The 14,152-nt window shown below is 37.1% G+C and overlaps 1 long non-coding RNA gene across 1 annotated transcript; it reads right to left on the bottom strand.

The window, feature by feature from the left end:
• Positions 1–2,370: 2,370 nt before the first annotated feature.
• LOC137162896 (uncharacterized) lies at positions 2,371–4,109 on the bottom strand. Its single transcript, XR_010922554.1, has 3 exons — positions 3,920–4,109; positions 3,596–3,728; positions 2,371–2,475 (listed from the first exon to the last, which is right to left on the bottom strand). It is a non-coding gene; the product is annotated as an uncharacterized lncRNA (long non-coding RNA).
• Between the last annotated feature and the right edge of the window lie 10,043 nt (positions 4,110–14,152).

The raw sequence follows: 14,152 nt of genomic DNA, 5'->3' as shown, positions 1-14,152 counted from the left end.
AAACAGAGGCATAGAGCACTTGGGGTGAGTTGGCCAACATGGCGACAGGTTAGCAGCAGAGCCAAGTACAAAACCCACGTTTAACTACCAAACTATTATCCTACGCCAGCAATCAAAGTATGCTGTAATTAGCCAGTAAGATATTTGCATTCTTTCTTTTGTGTCAGTCCTATTAAATAATCCTTTTTTATGTCTAGAAGTGTGTGTGAGTGAAAGAGAGAAAGGGAAAATACATATTGGGAGCCCCCCCACCAAGGACTAGAGGCTTGCAGAGTTTTTTGCTCAGACCACCTGTTATGCTTGCTTCTGAGATCAAAATATCTGAAAGAGTTTGGTGTACCAAAACAAAAGTGAACTAAAAGTGAGGGTGACACCTGGACTTGGGATGATTATAGTACATATCTGGCATTTAATCTGCACAGGAACATGAGTTCCTGTACTAAGACTACTATGCATAGATTTTCATTTACAGAGGAAAGATACTAGCTAAAGATTACTAAAACTTTGGATGTGAGTTTCAAAGCTCTCTACAGGATTTGGAAGCCAAATTCCTACTAAAACAAATGAGAATTGGGTTTAAAAATATCCCAGCCTTCATGGCTTAGTAGCTAGTGAATGACTATGATACCTGCACATAAAGGGCCTAATTTAGCATGCTATTTCTATAGCTCAGTGGTTATACCAACCATACAACAGATGAAATGTAAATCAGGCCCAAAGATCTCTGCCACAAAAATCTTTATGTACACAGAGGAAGCTGCTACCTCAGTTATCAACACGGAAATTTTAATATGCCACTAGCTGTTGATTAACTATGAAGTCATAAGGTCTTTTGGAAAAATTTTAGGCAGCTCATCTCTGTGCATAAGGTACCCATTAGCACTAGATGATTTTTTTTCCCATCACAGTGATTTTTGAACGAAAATAGTTTTTCATTTTAATTAAAATGGATATTTGTGCAAAAAGTATCTGCTTTCAAGAGCAGTTGATTGTTTTTCAAGAAATTGCCCCTTTCTACCTTGTTGAATCTGAGTCTCTGTAACATTGGTTTCAAAGACATTAAAGAAATTAATAATGTGTGAAACTGCACTATAGCATAACATTTCAAATTTAAGAAAAGCAAATATCCTTTTGACAATTCAGCAACTTTATTCAGGTTTGCTGGCTTCTAGCCATAGCTCTCTCATAATTTTGTAAACCAAAAGAGTGGCTACCTGAACATTCTGTATTATTTCTCTCCTCATGAAATATATATGTCTTTCAACTTCATACATGCATAGATTACAGATTTGTTCATTCTGGCAGCCAGCACCCTAGATTTCCCTTTTTTCCCCATTATTAAGCATTAGCAAATTAACATGCCCAGATGTTCAAAACGTTTCTAAAACTAGGTCTACATAACATAACACAGTCCTCTAGCCTAAATGCAGTGTTCACCAAGAGAAGGAGTTTTACTGGAACACCACCTCCGCAACGCAAATGGCATTAGCTATGCTGGATTAGCTGGGGTTTTTGATGGCATAGCTATGTAGATGAGAGTGCTGCTTTTTTCCCCACATCCCTGACCAACATAGCTATGCCAGTATAAATGTTAAGTGTAGACCAAGCCTATGATACCGATTCTATGAACCAGTAACCGCTCAGCTTTTATGGAGAACTTCATTATTACCTTTGTTGTTGTCAAAAGAGCTCCACTAACACTGGTTGTTTTTATTTATTATTTACAACACTTCTACATGGATGACAAGAAATATTTTTCTTGTCTGTATATCTCAATTTTATCTTAATAAAAAAAAAAAAATTAATTCCTTAGCAAATCACAGACACATTAGCATTCATATGTAGGACCTGATCCCTGAAACTGGACCCACAGGTCTGACCCTTTCTGTTACTATATCATTTACACCAAATGAGGATTTGGTTTAATATATTTTCCTCTATATTTTCTTCTTTTGAATGAATTGCAACCATGGTATGAGTGGTAACTGATAAGTTTTCACACTGAAGAGGTTCTATGATGCCAATTTTATTTTTCCACTTTAATGGAGTTGCCTTATTTACACCAGGTGAGGATCTGTGCACCTTCTAGTATGAAGAAAGTTTACAAACAAGTATTTCAACTTCTGTTACAGGATCAATGTACGATGGAGGAATTTACAGAGGCACTGTGGGTGACATGAAATCTTTTATTGGACCAACTTCTGTGGTGAGAGAGAGAATATTTCGAGTTTACACAGATTGTTTTCAGATCCTGTTTCTTTCACCAACAGACGTTTGTCTAATAAAATATATTAACTCATCCACCTCGTCTTTCTAATATCCTGGACCCAATACGGCTACAACAAACTACAAACAATGGACTCATTTACATCAGTATCAGTTTATTGTAAAATCATATGTGATTTCCAGGAAATTCTTAAACTGAGTCCCATTTCCACTGTTGCTTCAATAATAGTTGCAGTTGTTTAGGCGATGCTGGGAAAAAGTGAGGTGTTAGTGCTTATCAATTAGTTACAAGCAAGTTAATTCATTATGTTTTGCTATTTGCTTAAACTCCAAACTTTTGGTGCACTGTGCTGGAATGTTACTTGTCTGTTCCCTTTATTATATAATCTATCAGTACTTGAGCAATAAGAATTAATTCCATTAACATTCACTGACAACATTTTTTAATATAAAATACAATCATTTTTAGAATTTTCTATCACAGTCTGAATCCAGTCTCTCTTTATTTGTCAATATCTGGGTGATTTTGTCAGTGAAGTAATCAATGATGAGTAGGCTAAGGACATAGCAATAAACTATCATTTGGGGAAAATCAGCAAGCTAATTACTTGTTACTACACAATGCATACCAAGGACTTATTTACATGAACATTTAGGGCTTGTCTACCCTTGAAATGCTGGAGTGGAGCAGTTGCAGCTGTGTCACTGAAGGGCTTCGCTGTAGACACTACCTACAGGGACTGGAAGGGGTTTCCCATCTACATAGGTAATCCCCCTGCCCCACAGGCAGTAGCTAGATCCAGGAAAGAATTCTTCCATTCACCTAGTGCTGTCCACATCAGAGGTTGGGTCAGTTTAACTATGTTGCTCAGGGCTCTTCACACATAACGACATAGCTGAGTCGATTTAACTTTTCATCATAGATCAGGCCTGAGTTTGCAGCAAGCTGGGGTGTGAATCTACCCCAACACTAGCATGACAGGGATTAACTGTACATGTGGACCCTGCTGCCACACATTAACAGTTTGTAAATGCACTTTCATCTAGTTCTCTTTGAAATGGGATTAGATCAAAGTGTGTTAATAAACGGTTAATGCATGTCAGCAGGGTCTATACTGACAGTTAGTGCACTGCAAGCTAGTGTGTGGTGGATTTACACCCCATCTTGGTGTGAACTAACTGTTCCTGTAGATAAGTCCTAAGATTCCTTTTAGGAAGTTCTAACCCTGTAGGTAATTATAACTTGTTTTCTCCACATAAGAATTGCTTCCCACACAATCATACTGAGCTATTATTTTTGTTCTCCATTTCGCACTCACCTCCTTCCTCCCCATCTTTGGCATATAAAAAAAAGTCTTATTCTCTGTACCTGGGATGGTGGATAATACAGTTTAGCCTCTCCTGAGGCTGATATTAATACTGCTTCTTCATCAAATTGCATCCTGGCACAAAACATCACTCTTTCCTAGGGAAAAAAAATCATCTTCACAGCCAAGCTGCTCCTGGAGGAGAGAGCAGCCTGTTAATCTATGATGTTCCTTGCTGCACAGGTGGTGAAAGTTACAACAGCCCTAGAATGACAGAGAGGGAGGCAGAGAGACTTTTAGGCTCCAAATCAGAATTCTAATGAGATAAACTAAAAACATAAGAAGAAGGAGTTTTAGAGGAGATGAAGAAGCAGGAAGACTTCTACCTTCTATAAGTAGGACGCCTCCTTCAAAGACATAAACCATTTTGGAGGTAGGAGTTGGTTAATCATAGAATCATAGGACCAATAGTCTCTCACATGGTTCTTTTCATTCTTTCCAATTCCATAATCCAGAACTGAGCTGTAAATAACCTTGGGCTGCCATTTCTTAACCTTCTTCCTTAGCTGAAATTCATCCATCTGTGAAACAACCCATCTTCATTTCCTGTCATCTGAGAACTCCCCAATCTTAATTCAAAGGGATTGATTCTGCAAGGGGCTGAGCCCTTCTGTACTATCAATTCCCACCAATTCCCACCACTTTCAATTCCCACCAATTTAAGTGACATTTGAGGGCACTCAGCAGCTCGCAGGAGTGAGCCTCAAGAATCCTGATGCCAATCTACCAGTGGAAATGAAGTGATTAAGTAATTCTTAATCTGGCATTCTACCACTATTAGAAAAGTGTATATTTGTTGCACTGCTGCCATTGGAGTGTTTGTGGTTCGGTAATTTAGATGCTGCTTTCAGCTGACTAGGACATACTTTATTAGTTCACAGCATCTCTAAAAGATAAACAAAAAAGGATAAAAGGCCTGGAAGAATAGTGATCTCTATTAAAAAAATCATCACCTCAGGATCTCATATAAAATCAGTGGAAGTTTTGCCACTAACTTCATGGGTAGCAGGACCAGGTTTGTGAATATGTATGTTTGAAATTCCTGTGATCTTATTATCTTTTAAAGACATTTAAAAGATTTAAAAACACCAAAATGTATAACTTCTACCATTTCAGATTTGAAAATCTTATTCACTTCAACATCTATGTTGCAACATTAATATTAGTTTGAATAGTTTAATTCAAAAGGATTACTAAATTTTATTTCATAGGCAGCCATACCCCCCCCAAATAAAAGCATGCATGCATGAACACACACACATGCACACACACCACTCCACAGTTTGTGGGTTTCTTTTTTGTTGTCAGGTTGAGAAGTTCACTTTGGGGTTTTGGCAGGGTTTTCAATTTCACCATAATTTCATCATTAGGAGTACAATTGCATTTCTACAGCTGTGTTGTAATTGTCAAGCTGTCCTGCAGTGACTCAAAAGTGTGAGTACCATCCTCAGGGCAGACTGTTCAGAATCACGGCCCAAACCCCAAATTGGCTGTAAGTTCTATACTTAGATTTCACTAACCAATTATCAAGTGTAAACTCCTCACTACTATAAGAGCCTTAACATGGAGTCAAAGACAGTCCCCATGGATACTCTGATATATCATGACACTCAAGTGAGTTAACTTTTATGATAGATGGTCTTGTACACCAAAGATTAAAGCAATATTCTGGTTACCCCCAATTCAAAAGGAGCAGTCACCCACCCCAAGTCAATTGCACCTTAGATCTCACACCAGAGACAACACTTGTAGCCAATCCTATAATAAACTAGCTAAAGATCTATTAACTAGTAAAAGGAAATAATGTAGTTATTTACAAGGTTAAAGCACGTAAGCATATATACAAACAAATGAGTTTCAGTTTTATGTTTCAAAAAGTAAAAGAAGCTTTTTTCATAAGTAAACTCTAGATGTACTTTAGGCTAACCCAGGCCAAGCATTAGGGATCTGTTGCTTATGCTTCATAATCCTTGCCCCTCACAGCCAATCAGCATAAAAGATACAGTACCTCCTTATTAGGACTTTTTATCCCTTCCCCCCTTCAGCTTCGAGTTGCAAATTCAGCTAAGAGGAATTAACTTGCATGTCTCCTCTTTGACAGGTGGGGGAGCAATCAGCAATGTCTTTTGTCATCCGATGTTCCACAATAATTTTTGTGGTGTTGATGGGCCTTCTTTGTTGGGCACTGGTAAACACTTTCATATTACCATATAACATGGGATACAAATATTATAAATAAGATGAATTCATGCAGCAATTTTCAAGCATTTCATAAAGTCTACACACTAAACACATTCTTATAATGCTAATACTCATTTCAACAATACCAACACACAGATGAGCCAGAATATTTCCAGCTATGTATTTGTCAGTGTTCATTTAAGATCTAGGGGCCTTGGCATGAGCTGGCACCTGGCCTGCCAGCATCACGGTAATGTTAATATAATAAGATACAAGGACGTGCCTAAATACAAGTTAGGCTATAATAGCTCTGAAGCTGTTAAAGCCAACTGAGATATATTTTGGAAGGCATTATACGTTCACATTTAACAAACCAAACCTGCTGCCACCATAATAAATACAGCTGTAACTCTGCTGCATTCCGTTACTTTGTAGATACGACACTCTCTCTTTTAATGCTTGTAGGAAAATAATTTTGTATTGTCAGCAATTCTGTTTAATCTTTTAAACAAAAAAATACTAGTAACTACAATGATTTCAAACACATACATACAGATAAACTGCATCTTAAAACCCCAGAAGACTCAGATCAATCTAAACAGCTAACACTGAGGGCATAGTATTCTGAACAAAATCTCCACACTAACTTAAAGTACTAATACTTGTATTACTCCATAATGCTTTATGGAGGAGGGTCACCAACATTTCACTCTCCCAATCTTGTTCAGAGATGTAACTAGTCAATATATTGTTGGTCTTGCTAAATGCAGCATTACACAGCATAAAGAAAGAATACAATTATTTTAAGATGCAGTGCTGAGCGTTCACTTATAAATTATAGCTTATTACATTGTTTTCGAAGACTCAGTTATTATAACCCTTTTGGAAACTATTAGGAGATCATGGGGCATACCCAAACCATTGAAGGCAGTGGAGCTATGGTGATTTACCCCAGAAAAAGATCTGGTCCAAAGTTTCAAGAGATGGAGCGCTGAACATTTGTGCCAATGAAGAGCAAATATCAATAGAATGCTCCCAGGATAGAAGAAAACATTCATTAATGCTACATATGAAGGAAGAATAACAACTTAAGCATATAGGGACAAAATAAGAAAGGCAAAGACAAAGAATGAGATTAAACTAGCTAGAGACATACAGGGTAACAAGAAAACATTCTACAAATACATTAGAAGCAAAAGGAAGATCAAGGATAGGGTAGACCAATTACTCAATGGGGAGGGGAGGAGGAAGACAATAACAGAAAATGTGGAAATGGCAGAAGTGCTAAATGACTTTTTTGTTTCCATTTTCACCAAAAAGGTTAGTAGTGATCAGACGTCTAACAGAATGAATGCCCAGTGAAAATGAGGTAAGATCTGAAGCTAAAATAGGGAAAGAACAAGTTAGAAATTACTTAGACAAGTTAGATGTCTTCAGGTTACCAGGACCTGAATACTCAAGGAGCTGATTGACAAGATGTCTGAGCCATTAGCAATTATCTTTGAAAACTCGTGGAAGAACTTCTAGTGGACTGGAAGAGGGCAAATATAGTGCCAATTATTAAAAAAAGGGGAATAAGGACAACCTGGGGTATTACAGACCAGTCACTTTAATTTCAGTACCTGGAAAGATAATGGAACAAATAATCAAGCAATCAATTTGCAAACACCTAGAAGATAATAAGGTGACAAGTAACAATCAGCATGGAATTTTGAAGCACAAATTGTGTCGTACCAACCTAATAGCTTTCTTTGACAGGGTAACAAGCCTTGTTGATAGAGGGGAAGCGATAGATGTGATATAACTTTACCTTAGTAAAGTTTTTGACACTATCTTGCATGACTTTCTTATAAACAAACTAGGGATACAATCTAGACAGAACTACTATAAGGTGGGTTCATAACTTGTTGGAAAACTGTTCCCAGAGAGTAGTTATCATTGTTTCACAAGCAAGCTGGAAGGGCATGTCGAGTGGGGTCCTGCAGGGATCAGTTTTGGTCTGGTTTTGTTCAATATCTTCATAGATGATTTAGATAATGGCATGGAGAGTATACTTATAAAGTTTGCAGACAATACCAAGCTGGGAGGGGTTGCAAGTGCTTTGGAGGATAGGATGTAATTTCAAAATTATCTGGATAAACTGGAGAAATAGTCTGAAGTAAATAGGATTAAATTCAATAAGAACAAATGCAAAATATGCCACTTAGGAAGGAACAATCAATTGCACACATACAAAATGGAAAATGACTGCCAAGGAAGGAGTAACGTGGAAAGGATCTGGGGGTCATAGTGGATCACAAGCTAAATATGAGTCAACCGTGTAATACCTTTGCAAAAAAAAAAAAAAAGCAAACATCATTCTAGGATATATCAGCAGAAGTGTTGTAAGCATGACACAAGCAATAATTCTTCCATGCTGCTAAGGCCTCAACTGCACTACTTGTGTCCAGTTCTGGGCTCCACGTTTCAGGAAAGATGTGGACAAATTGGAGAATGTCCAGAGGAGAGCAACAAAAATTATTAAAGGTCTAGAAAATATGACATATCAGGAAAGACTGAAAAAATTGATTTTGTTTATTCTAGAGAAGAGAAGAATGTCATGTAAAGTCTTTACTGAAAGCTTGGGTCACACGGTTCTCATACTCATTGTGAAATGTATGTACTAATAATATGTAAGGAGTTATGTATATATACTGAAAAATATGTTCTTAATGTCTGTGAGTTGGAGGCCAGTCACCTGAAGTTGATAAACTACTTTCTTTCAGGCAGAAGATGTTCATCTATCAGTCTGTCAAGCATGAGTATGATATACTTCACAATTAATGCCTATTTTACAGTCAGAGCTACTTCTTTTGTATGGCTTGGGTAGGTAGCAATGATTACGAATTAATATCTAGATTTGATAGCCAGCACATTGCTGTAGCACTGAGCTGGTGAATGTCCCTCAGGCCACCCAGACCTTATCACAAGAATACCCATGATAAGATCAGAGCTTGTGTTGCGCTTATTAGGAAACTGGATGGAACATCATGAGGCTACAGTTAATGGACCGCTGCAATTGCCTTGGTACACTCTGTAGCTGAATATTGTGCTCCAGTGAGGCCTCATAACAGTCACACTAAACTCCTTGATACTCAACTCAATAACACCATATACATGGTGTCAGTGATGCTCAAACAGACTGCAGTTGACTGGCTCCACTGATTAGAAGAGCTACCCAGACATCTCACTTTCTTAACCAGGTCAATTCAAACACGAGAATCTTGTTGCACAATGACCTGCAGAACCTGCCAAAGACAAGACAATCTGAGCAAAATGGTATCAATTAAGTGACTGCAAATCAATCAAGAGGTTGCAAAGTCTCCAGAGTTAATCCAAGACAGGAAAACACAAGTGGTTATCCTGTTTGCAGGAACAGTCAGTGGATTTTTGGGTTACAACTGGAGGGACGGAGACAAACTCTGCATCTTTCCTCTGCAGAGGCAAGAGGACAGCATGCTTGTCTCAAGAACAGAATACCACAGCCAAGCCTGGGTGTCATATACTGAAAGGATTTTGGAGAGCTTTTGATCTATATTACATAAGCATGATTTCTTAGTTAAGTTTAGGCTCTACCCTATGGGTTATAATTTTATTTGATAAGAAACCCTTTGTGCCCAATATTTCTGCTTGGCAGTGTTTGAGTCTCTGTTCTTTGTTAATTTAATTGATACTTGCTTTCTCTCTCTAATCAAATCAAATTGCTGTCTGTTAAGTGGAGCCGTGTTCCTTGTAACTGGTAAGCTGAGGTGTATGGTTCCTTTGGGAGCAAAGGCTCTTGTGATTCTGTGAGTGCCCAGTGGATCAGGGGCTGGGCACTCCAGGGGGACACTTGTAGGACTTGGGGATAAGAGAATGCTTATTGTTAACCTGAAAGAGAGAGCGGGACCTGCAGATGCCGGAAGACAGTGCTTGTGTTGCCAGAGGTTGATCGGGTTGGGGAACTGACCCACAGCAAGCACAGACAAAGCTTCCTCACACTAAGGGCATGTGGTAGTGAGATGCCTTTCAACCCTGGAACTCTGGGAAGCATCACACTGCTCTCTCCATTTCTACGACATTTGAGCAATATTCTTTCCCTCATTTTTGTTCACTGATCAGGAACAGCATGACTACAGTGGAAAGCTGTAGAAATAATGACACACACATTTGATTAATATTAATGAATAAATCCAAAATTTACTGAGACCAGATTGATTGTTTTGTTTCTTAACCTGTAATTAGGCTGTGGCAGCTTTAGCTGCTAATTTAGCAATTCTACTTATGTTTAGGGGGAAGTCATCCTCTCTACTCCCCTCCTCACCCCGTCTCCTTTCAGAGCTTAGTCTGTGAGAATTCTATCTCTGGCTGCTTGCGTGTCAGCTGCAATCAAAATTTTATGGCACAAAAGAATGAATTGTTGCTGTCAAAGGCCACTAAACTCAAGAAGCATTCTGAAGCAATTTGAAGGGAGATCACTTAAAGGGGCACATAATACGGAACAATATTCTGTGCTCTAAAACTATGTGGTACTACAAAATACAAATAAACCCCCACCCCCCCTCCATCCTCCCCCCCAAAATCCTAAATTGTTATCTAGGCACTCAAATTTAAGAAATGACAAATTTATGGTAACTCATGCAACCTAAACTCTGCGCCCAGTGCATCAAACCTGTGCATGAAATGACAGAGGTGTCATTATATATGTGATAACATAATTGAATACTGTAGCATAATGCATGTACATAAGAGGACTGAATTAAGGTTGCATTGACAACTGTAAATCTGGCCTTTTCTAACTTTTAAGTGCTTGACATTGTAACTTAAATAACAGTTTTTAAAAAATATTTTGGGTATAAGAAATCAAGAGAATAAAATCAGTGATTTATAAGAGTTTGTAACTCAGCTGAACCCAATTGTAATATCATAGGACAAAGGAAAAGCACATCTCTGTCCTGTGGGCTTTCAAATTTCTTATGCCTGCTGCAAACAGAGCACATTTTAGAGCTTTGATAAAAATCTGTTACAATGGAAAATATAAGGTAACCTAAATATAAGGATCATTATCTGATCGCCACATAAAACAAAACAAAACAAAAGAATGTTACTGGGTCAGCTCATCAGCTAGTGTAATTAGGCATAGCACTACTGAGGTTAATGGATTTGTGCTGATTTACAACAGCTGAGGATGTCTACAAATATGCATATATGGAGGGACAAAGGATTGATCTATAGGTAACTAAAAGCTATGAAACAACTCATTGACTTCAATGGCCTTTGAGACTACAAATAAAATATTATTACAATATAAAAGTGACATAAATGTTATATATTGAACTGACAACATATTAGGGCCACTGGGTCAAATCTGGCTCTCATTTACACCTATTCAGTTCTACAGAAGTCGGTCCAAAAAGAAGAGAGACTGTGAGCAGAATCTGGCATTTCATCACATTAGAAGAGCTCTGAATAAATAAAACAAATCACAAACCACAACAGTAAAGTTAAAATACCAGATCTGCAGCTTCCCATGTCTAATGAACACCAGTACAAATCACTTGGAAAACCAGGCAATTGGTCAGCTTTCCCTCCTTGAACAAGGCATGCAATAAAAACATGCAAAGGATGGGAATCATAGTCATACTCTTTTAAAACCATTCTGGACAACTCATAATAATTGAGTATTGACAGTGAGTTCAGCTATTGGCAACCATATGGGAGGACCTGGACCCTGTGCCAGAGAAGTCAAGTGATTCAGATATAGGCAATGTAAGAACCTGAACAGAACAGTCATATATTAAAGTGTTCAGTACCACACTGTGCTATCAGTATAAAGGAAAACACTTTAATAACTACCAACATACCTGCTATATGGTCACTATTATACAACTTTGCAGAAGATGTGTTTTAAAGAGAAATAATGTGTATTAAAGAAGAAAGATATTGGTCTGCCTGAGGCCTTTTAGCACTACTGCAATACAGATAGTAAATCATAATAATACTAGCTAATTTTGTTCTAACAGTACATTTTTCATCTTTTAACAGCATAAGCATGTACATTCTTTTTCAAAACAATTTGCAATTTCTCATGGCCCCATTAAGTAATAGCAGTTTACCTTTTATAGCACCTTCCATCTGAGGAAAACAAAACACTTTACAAATACCAGTGGGGTAAACTTATAAATACCCATTGGAGGGAGATATCACAGTCACTTTACAGATGGGAAATTGAATCAGTAGGATGAAATGACTTGCTCACTGTCAAGCAGGAAGGCTGTAGCAACACCAGATACAGGACTCACATCTTTAATCCCTACTCCTTTATTTGAATCACAAAGACATACATTTTTCTTATTAGCTGTGAGAAAAGAAAGGCTCCTATGGACTCCTGTGATGAGATCTCACAGTGATGATGAGTAACCCTTTTCTACAGATATTGTTGCTGCTTCATCTCATCCACACACAAATAATATCTGTGTAGTTCATAATAGCCTATGTCAGAACACAATCCAGGTTTCAGCAATGATGCAGTCTTCACGTTTTAAAGCATGGCAGCTTCCTTTCCATAGTATTTTTCTTTAGCTATTCTATTTTGTAACCAAAAGCACCCACAACATATTTCACAGTCAAGGCAATTGGAGTTACCTGTTGTTATTTCCTTTCACATAAAAGAGTCTCATGGGAGCCTGTAAAAATAGGAGATGAAGAAAAAGAAAGTAGTAATTGGAGATGGCAGATTTGGTTCATTAAGGATTTATTTATTCTCTAAATGTCAATGTTCCACAGCATCTTTACCATATGTGCTTTCTCTTTAATTTAATGTCCACTCTCATAAAGGTTTTCTTCTATCCCCACTGAACAATAAATAGAATGCTTGACAGGATATGATGGCAATAGAGTTGATTCCACATTTGAAAATAAAATAAAATATGTTCAGGTTTGATATTTTTTAACTGTGGACTTCTGGAAACAAGTTCTTGTTAAAAAAAGAAAACTATTCTAACTTTTCCTTGCCTTTTTTACTAGTTGAAAGTGTGTAAAAATACACATTTTTGGGATTAAAGATCAAAACTATTTTTTTTTTGTTACTTTAGTGCTTCTGATGGCACCAGACTAACAGCCTTGTAAAATGAAGTCCGCTATTTATCCATAAAATTAATGCAACAGAAACCATAGTATGGTGTTTATTTTAGTATGTTAGAATTTTTTATTACAGTTTGATCTTCTAATGGCACTCCTGCTTATTATTCACTCTTTCAAGCCCAATCCAAGTAAAGCACATGACTAGTTCCACTGATTTTAATGGAACTATTAATGAGTTTATAATTAATCATTTTTTTAAGTGCTTGGCCAGATTGTATGTTTTGCCCATTTTTAGGAAAAGCTGTTCTCCCTGCAAAGAGGGCAAAGCTTACTTGTGTGTTGTATGAAAACTGTAAAAGAAAATTTATTTTACCTGTAGATCCCTAACTTCTTAAAGATTGGATGAAGAAAATTCCGTGCTGTCGTTTATATACTTCCAACATACTGTCAACTTCAAAAATGAACTAATTGGTGAAAAATAGCTTTTTTTCCTTGGATCTCAGATCTGCAGAACAGGCGAAGTTTAAAAAATATCCATGTTGCCTTTGTTGAGTTACATAGACAAAAAAAAAAAAAAAAATCTGATTGGAACCTGTAACAATTTTTGTTTTGTTTTTTTAAACACTTACCAATGTCAAACACATTTAAAAATGTCAAAAACATTTAAAAAATAAAGTTACTTTTAGCTGAGATCACACACAAAAAAATTCAGCTCAAAGCAATCTGTAGAAGAACGTTATGAACTACAAAAATGAAGGGTTGTAACTGTAGTTGCATTTCAACCGTAACTGTAGCTTAGTTGTTACTGCTCACATAAGCTGTGGGGTGTGAGCTCATAGCTCTTACTGGATGTGCACACAAGTAGTTCTAACCCAGATACTGAAATTCACTTTGAAATGTGCTTACCAAGAACAATAATCCAATAAACAATAGCACTGAACTCTTCTTAGAAAGAGAACAAAAAGGTAAATTAACATGGCCAATGCAAAATAATTTTAAAATTAGACCAAATATGTAAGGAAAAATATTTGTAATTATTCATCCTGCTCTACTGTATTCAGAGTACAGTGCTTCATGCCTGGGATGTACTGAATTTATATTAATAGAAGATAGTGACATTTGACCCTCAAGGGATTTTTACAGGAGACTTAGTTTGGATCAGCAGCCAAGAATTCAGAAATTTAAATGAACCTCTGTTTTGGAAATACTATAAAAACAGGTCAGAAAAGAGGATTTTTGGTGGTTCTTTGTTTTAAGTGAATGAAATATACAACAAG

Source organism: Emydura macquarii, unplaced genomic scaffold, assembly GCF_026122565.2.
Source record: "Emydura macquarii macquarii isolate MOO-44397 ecotype Brisbane River unplaced genomic scaffold, CSIRO-AGI_Emac_v2 contig_2473, whole genome shotgun sequence".
Classification (NCBI taxonomy): Eukaryota; Metazoa; Chordata; order Testudines; family Chelidae; genus Emydura; species Emydura macquarii.
The sequence above is the reverse complement of the archived record's forward strand: the minus strand, read 5'-3'. Positions and strand labels throughout refer to the sequence as shown.